This window comes from Chrysoperla carnea (assembly GCF_905475395.1).
Source record: "Chrysoperla carnea chromosome X unlocalized genomic scaffold, inChrCarn1.1 SUPER_X_unloc_181, whole genome shotgun sequence".
Lineage (NCBI taxonomy): Eukaryota > Metazoa > Arthropoda > Insecta > Neuroptera > Chrysopidae > Chrysoperla > Chrysoperla carnea.
Genome location: NW_025408135.1, coordinates 2,501 through 10,000, shown reverse-complemented (window position 1 = coordinate 10,000; position 7,500 = coordinate 2,501). Strand labels below are relative to the sequence as shown.

The following is a 7,500-nucleotide window of genomic DNA, read 5'->3' as shown; positions in this document are numbered from 1 at the left end:
TTTGATTATTCTGTAAAGTTTATGATGTTTAAAGCCATTTTAAACATTATCATATTTTGAGTTTGAAGCACCGGGTGTAATGTCTTTAATATATATGATGGATAGTGCGTGTAAGTTAATGAGATGAATGTATATCTATGTATAACAGTGTATTAGTGGTATTACGTTCAGCAGTCTCACACATATGATATAGTATGGTATAGTATAAGTTGTTTATTTTTCATACTGTCCGTGTATCATTCAACAAAGGTGGTGTAGAGTTGTATATGGCTTGGTATGACGTTGTTGCAATTCTATGGACACTATGATATTACGGATGCACAGATAGAGGAATAACACTTATCGTATATGTATCATTTATGTATGTTGACTGTGTAATGAATACTAAATATAATAAAATAATACACTTTTTAATAGAATAACATTTGTTTCATGTTTTAGTATGATATTAAATGGTATAGAATAGGTTGTTTATTTTTCATACTGTCCGTGTATCATTCAACAAAGGTGGTGTAGAGTTGTATATGGCTTGGTATGACGTCGTTGCAATTCTATGGACACTATGATATTACGGAATAACAGAAAGAGGAATAAAACTTATTGTATATGTATCATTTATAACGTACTTTTATGTTGACAAGAATGAATGTATATCTATATGAAATAGTGTATTTTGTGGTATTATGTTCAACAGTCTTACATATATGATATAGTATGATATAGTATAATTTGTTTATTTTTCATACTCTAAGTGTATCATTCAACAAAGGTGGTGTAGAGTTGTATATGGCTTGGTATGACGTCGTTGCAATTCTATGGACACCATGATATCACGAAAAAACAGAAAGAAAAATAACAATTATCGTATATGTATCATCTATATTATTATTGTATTTTGACTATGTAATGAATGCCAAATTTAAAAATATACACTTTCTTAATAGAATAACATTTATTTTAGTATAATATAAAATGATATTGAATATGTTGTTTAATTTTCATACTGTTCGTGTATCATTCAACAAAGGTGGTGTAGGTATGTATATGGCTTGGTATGACGCTTTTGCATGTCTATGGACACCATGATATTACGAAAAAACAGAAAGAAGAATAACACTTTTCAAATATGTATCATTTATATATTTTATTAACATGAACGCAAAATATACAAAATTATATATATATATACTCAAAATATTCTGGATGGTAATCAGTTTGGTTTATTTTGATATTTAATATTGTATTTTGGTTTTTTTGCTAGTAATGTTTCGAATATGTATATGCTGTTATTATTTTTTAGGTGTACATTGTATTAAATTGTTATCAATTATTTAATGTATGTATACAAAATAATAGCAAAAACATTTTCAATTATTATATAAAAATTTTTTTTTTTACACATGCATATTTATTAATATATGAAATTTTATCTCAGTTTTAATAAATATGTATTGAAATGAATAATAATACAATCTTATATATATTGATAATAGTCTGGATGGTAATCAGTTTGGATTATTTTGATATTAAATATTGTATTATTATTTTTGTAAAAAAATTAATGAGAATTTTGTAAAAAAACCTCTATATGTATATCTTTTTATATCAATATTTAAAAAAAAATTTTTTTTTATTAAATTATTGATTATAAATAGAATAACATATAAATTTTTTTGTCAAAGCAAGTTCATGGGTTATAAGTTTTAAACTTTACACTCCCATATGAGCACACAATATTTATATAAAAATTATTTTTATAAATAATATTACATTGACTCACCTCATACCAAGCGAGAATATTAAGTGTTATTATAACGTTTTTTATTTAAAATTAACTTTTTAAATAAAATTAAAAAATAAATGACGCTTTCAATCTAGCGACGAGTATGAGAAAATGTTTGAAATATTTTAAGACCCATTTGGTGATGGTCTGACAAAAATCATAATTATTTTTTTTTTTTTTTATTCAATAATATTTATTATGAATAACATGTTATATATTTCTTTTTGTAAAAGCAAAAAAATTATATAAATGACATAATAAAATATATATTTGAAAAAAAAAAAAATTAATAATAATATATATATCTCATATGTTTTTTCTATTAATTTTAAAACAATAGAGATATAAAAAAAAAAAAATTTATATCAGTAATGGGTGAGACCATCTGATATTTAAAATGAAATTGTAATAATATTATTATATATTAATAATTATTGTATGAAAATTTTTTTTCTTATAATAAGAAAACAAAAATATCATGTATATTATTATATATTTAATATTATAAATACAAATAGTTCCCTGGTTGATCCTGCCAGTAGTCATATGCTTGTCTCAAAGATTAAGCCATGCATGTCTCAGTACAAGCCAAATTAAGGTGAAACCGCGAAAGGCTCATTATATCAGTTATGGTTCCTTAGATCGTACCCACATTTACTTGGATAACTGTGGTAATTCTAGAGCTAATACATGCAAACAGAGTTCCGACCAGAGATGGAAGGAATGCTTTTATTAGATCAAAACCAATCGGTGTAAATTTTAATTTGCATCGTTTAATTTGGTGACTCTGAATAACTTTAAGCTGATCGCACGGTCTCGTACCGGCGACGCATCTTTCAAATGTCTGCCTTATCAACTGTCGATGGTAGGTTCTGCGTCCTACCATGGTTGTAACGGGTAACGGGGAATCAGGGTTCGATTCCGGAGAGGGAGCCTGAGAAACGGCTACCACATCCAAGGAAGGCAGCAGGCGCGCAAATTACCCACTCCCGGCACGGGGAGGTAGTGACGAAAAATAACGATACGGGACTCATCCGAGGCCCCGTAATCGGAATGAGTACACTTTAAATCCTTTAACGAGGATCCATTGGAGGGCAAGTCTGGTGCCAGCAGCCGCGGTAATTCCAGCTCCAATAGCGTATATTAAAGTTGTTGCGGTTAAAAAGCTCGTAGTCGAATCTGTGTCCTACACTGTTGGTTCAATGCTCGCATTGTTTAACTAGCATGTTATGTGGGACGTCCTACCGGTGGGTGGTACAGATTATGTATAAAGTATATTTTAGTGTTATTATTTATTTAATGCATTATATATATTTTTATTATGTAATTTGTCGTAAGTGTTTAACCGTTAAGAGCGGTGGCAGCCCCCAATTGCAATCCCGTCGCGGTGCTCTTAATTGAGTGTCGAGGTGGGCCGGTACGTTTACTTTGAACAAATTAGAGTGCTTAAGGCAGGCTCAAATTTTGCCTGAATATTGTGTGCATGGAATAATGGAATAGGACCTCGGTTCTATTTTGTTGGTTTTCGGAACTCCGAGGTAATGATTAATACGGACAGATGGGGGCATTCGTATTGCGACGTTAGAGGTGAAATTCTTGGATCGTCGCAAGACGGACAGAAGCGAAAGCATTTGCCAAAAATGTTTTGATTGATCAAGAACGAAAGTTAGAGGTTCGAAGGCGATCAGATACCGCCCTAGTTCTAACCATAAACGATGCCAGCTAGCGATCCGCCGAAGTTCCTCCGATGACTCGGCGGGCAGCTTCCGGGAAACCAAAGCTTTTGGGTTCCGGGGGAAGTATGGTTGCAAAGCTGAAACTTAAAGGAATTGACGGAAGGGCACCACCAGGAGTGGAGCCTGCGGCTTAATTTGACTCAACACGGGAAACCTCACCAGGCCCGGACACCGGAAGGATTGACAGATTGAGAGCTCTTTCTTGATTCGGTGGGTGGTGGTGCATGGCCGTTCTTAGTTGGTGGAGCGATTTGTCTGGTTAATTCCGATAACGAACGAGACTCTAGCCTGCTAAATAGACGTACTTTACCGGCATCTCAAGGCCCATCGGCTGTTTGTTTCCCATTTCATTCATTTTCATGTGTGTTATGTATTGTATTTATATATGCATGTATTTTTGAGATTTAACGATCAAGATTATATTTTGTATATATTGTGCTTTATGTTGCATATGTTATGGTGTATGGGTACGCAGTTTTTTGATGTGGTTTTTACTGCCGGCGTACAAATAATTCTTCTTAGAGGGACAGGCGGCATTCTAGCCGCACGAGATTGAGCAATAACAGGTCTGTGATGCCCTTAGATGTTCTGGGCCGCACGCGCGCTACACTGAAGGAATCAGCGTGTCCTCCCAGGCCGAAAGGTCCGGGTAACCCGCTGAACCTCCTTCGTGCTAGGGATTGGGGCTTGCAATTGTTCCCCATGAACGAGGAATTCCCAGTAAGCGCGAGTCATAAGCTCGCGTTGATTACGTCCCTGCCCTTTGTACACACCGCCCGTCGCTACTACCGATTGAATGATTTAGTGAGGTCTTCGGACTGGTACGCGGCAATATTTCTGATATTGCCGATGTTGCTGGGAAGATGACCAAACTTGATCATTTAGAGGAAGTAAAAGTCGTAACAAGGTTTCCGTAGGTGAACCTGCGGAAGGATCATTAACGATATATATAAAATATATTTATTTATATTTTTTGTATTGTTTTTAAATATTCCAAAAAATAAAAATATTATTGATAAGAAATATTTTTTTTAACAAAATAACATATTAATATGTAATTTTCTCAAAATATATAATAGTAATTATGTGTTAAAAGAGATTTATTTTGGTTATGATATCATATTAAAGTAATACGCCAAACTTTTTTTATACACATAATATATCTATACATATAATATAGAGAATATTATATAAATATTAATAATATATTTGTTACATATAAAATATTTTTATATTCAATATTATTATTATTATTAAACAATAATTATTAATAAAATCTATAAATAATTTCTCTTATAAAAAAGTGAAATTAAAAATAGAATATATTGAAATTATTTGTTTATATGTATATAATCTCTATTAAGAAAAATAAAATAAGATTATAATTGATATAATCTATATTTTTATTTTTCTATGTTATATAATAAAAATAAAGAAAACACAAGATAAAATTTTTTTAAAGAATAAAATTTATTTCAAATTTAAATTTCTTTATGTTTTGTCTTGATATTTCTTTTTTTTTATTAAAAGTTATTATGTTAAAAAACAAACCCATTTGTTTTGTACCATATTAATATTATATATATTTTTATGTAGAAAATAATTTATAAAAAAAAAATAAATACATTTCTATAAAATATACCAAATATTAATTATTATATCTAGCTAGCACTAACAAAAATATCAAAAATGTTATGTATATATTTATTAATACCATAATATCTTTAATTTATATATATATATATTTAAAATAAAATATATAATTTATATTCTAGAAAAATTTTTTTATTTTAAAAGAATTTATAAAGATATATAAATTAATAATTTTATTTTTTATATTAAAAATAAAGATTATTATTAATAATAATACTTACATTTAAAATTTAAAAAGATTACCCTGGACGGTGGATCACTTGGCTCGTGGGTCGATGAAGAACGCAGCTAATTGCGCGTCAACTTGTGAACTGCAGGACACATGAACATTGACATTTCGAACGCACATTGCGGTCCTTGGATACTGTTCCCGGACCACATCTGGCTGAGGGTCGTATACATTATATTAATATAATAAAAGATTATTTTACATAAAATTTTTTTTATGAAAAAGAAATTTATCAATAATTAAAAAAGAAAATTTATTTTTTCATATTTAATTAAATTGATAAATAAAATTTTTATAAAAGAAATGTAAAATTATTTATATATGAATGTTTTACGCCAAATATAAGAAAAAAATAAATATAAAATGTTTTTAATAGCATTTAAAATTTATATATTTTTTATTATTTGTCGACATTTTTAAATTAATATATCAATATTATTTTTTATCATTTATATATAATATTATAAAACTTTATGTTAATAATAATATTAATAATAAATGATATTAATAATATATTTTTAAAATATTAAATAAAGAAGAATAAACAAAAATATTATATATTAATATTTTGTTATGGAATATTTTATTTGTAATAAAATTTTCAATATACTCGAAAAAAATTAATATATATAATTATTTATTTTTTATTTTCTTCTCTTTAGATAAATATAAAAATAATATTATATAATAATATTAAAAAAATTTGAGTATGAATAATTAAGAAAATTGTTTACTTATAAAATATAACAAAAACATAATATATAAAAAAAATTTTTGTTTTAATACTTCTAAAAACTTTTACGACCTCAGAGTAGGTGAGATTACCCGCTGAATTTAAGCATATTATTAAGCGGAGGAAAAGAAACTAACTAGGATTCCCTTAGTAGCGGCGAGCGAACAGGGATAAGCCCAGCACTGAACCCCGTGGCTGATAAACAGACACTTGGGGAATGTAGTGTTTAGGAAGATTCAATATAAACCTATTGTTATATAATACATCCAAGTCCATCTTGAATGGGGCCATATACCCATAGAGGGTGCCAGGCCCGTAGTGATTATTATTGATGATAGGTGAATCTTTCCTTAGAGTCGGGTTGCTTGAGAGTGCAGCTCTAAGTGGGTGGTAAACTCCATCTAAGGCTAAATATTACCACGAGACCGATAGCGAACAAGTACCGTGAGGGAAAGTTGAAAAGAACTTTGAAGAGAGAGTTAAAGAGTACGTAAAACCGTTCAGGGGTAAACCTGAGAAACCCGAAAGGTCGAAAGATGAGATTCATTTACTTTTTATCGTTAATCAACCAATTTGTACTAGCATGTGACAAAAATTTTTATTAGGAATTTATTTTTAGTAAAAATATATGCACTGCTGTATATTGTTAATTGTATGATAACGAGGTATGCACTTCTCATCTTGTAGGACGTTGCGACCCATTAAATATTAATCTATAGGCATTGGTGCGTTGATTAATGTACAATATTATTTTTTGATAATATTTTGTGTATGTTAAACGCCTATGTTTCTTGATTAATTGTTTGATGGTATTAATTATAAATTGATATTGAGTCGCGTTATTAACGCGTTCAGATCCACCACGAGTATAAATAGGTTTTTTTATTAAAACATATTATATATACGGATTTTATGCCGTTATATGATACTATTTAACTGTCAGTAGGTGTATGATAATGAACTGGCTCATTTTTTTTTATTAAAAATTTATCTGTCAGCGACGATATAGCTTTGGGTACTTTCAGGACCCGTCTTGAAACACGGACCAAGGAGTCTAGCATGTACGCAAGTCATTGGGAATAAAATATTTTTTCATCGAAATATTTATAAATTTTATGAAACCCAAAGGCACAATGAAAGTAAATATTATTTATATTTTTTTATAAATGATAAAAGGAGGATATATTTATATTATGTATTAAATATCGCACTCCTAGGGCGTCTTATATTATTATAATTTAGTTTTCGGATTATATTATAATAGAGGCGCACCTAGAGCGTACACGCTGGGACCCGAAAGATGGTGAACTATGCCTGGTCAGGATGAAGTCAGGGGAAACCCTGATGGAGGTCCGTAGCGATTCTG

General features: G+C 29.5%; 2 non-coding genes and 1 pseudogene across 2 annotated transcripts; all 3 read left to right on the top strand.

The window, feature by feature from the left end:
• Positions 1–2,302: 2,302 nt before the first annotated feature.
• On the top strand, positions 2,303–4,459 carry LOC123304040. Its single transcript, XR_006536099.1, has one exon. It is a non-coding gene; the product is annotated as a small subunit ribosomal RNA (ribosomal RNA).
• Positions 4,460–5,412: 953 nt separating this feature from the next.
• On the top strand, positions 5,413–5,567 carry LOC123304038. Its single transcript, XR_006536097.1, has one exon. It is a non-coding gene; the product is annotated as a 5.8S ribosomal RNA (ribosomal RNA).
• A 635-nt stretch (positions 5,568–6,202) lies between these two features.
• Positions 6,203–7,500, top strand: part of LOC123304042 — a pseudogene marked incomplete at its 3' end in the record, with an annotated part of 3,798 nt that continues 2,500 nt past the window's right edge.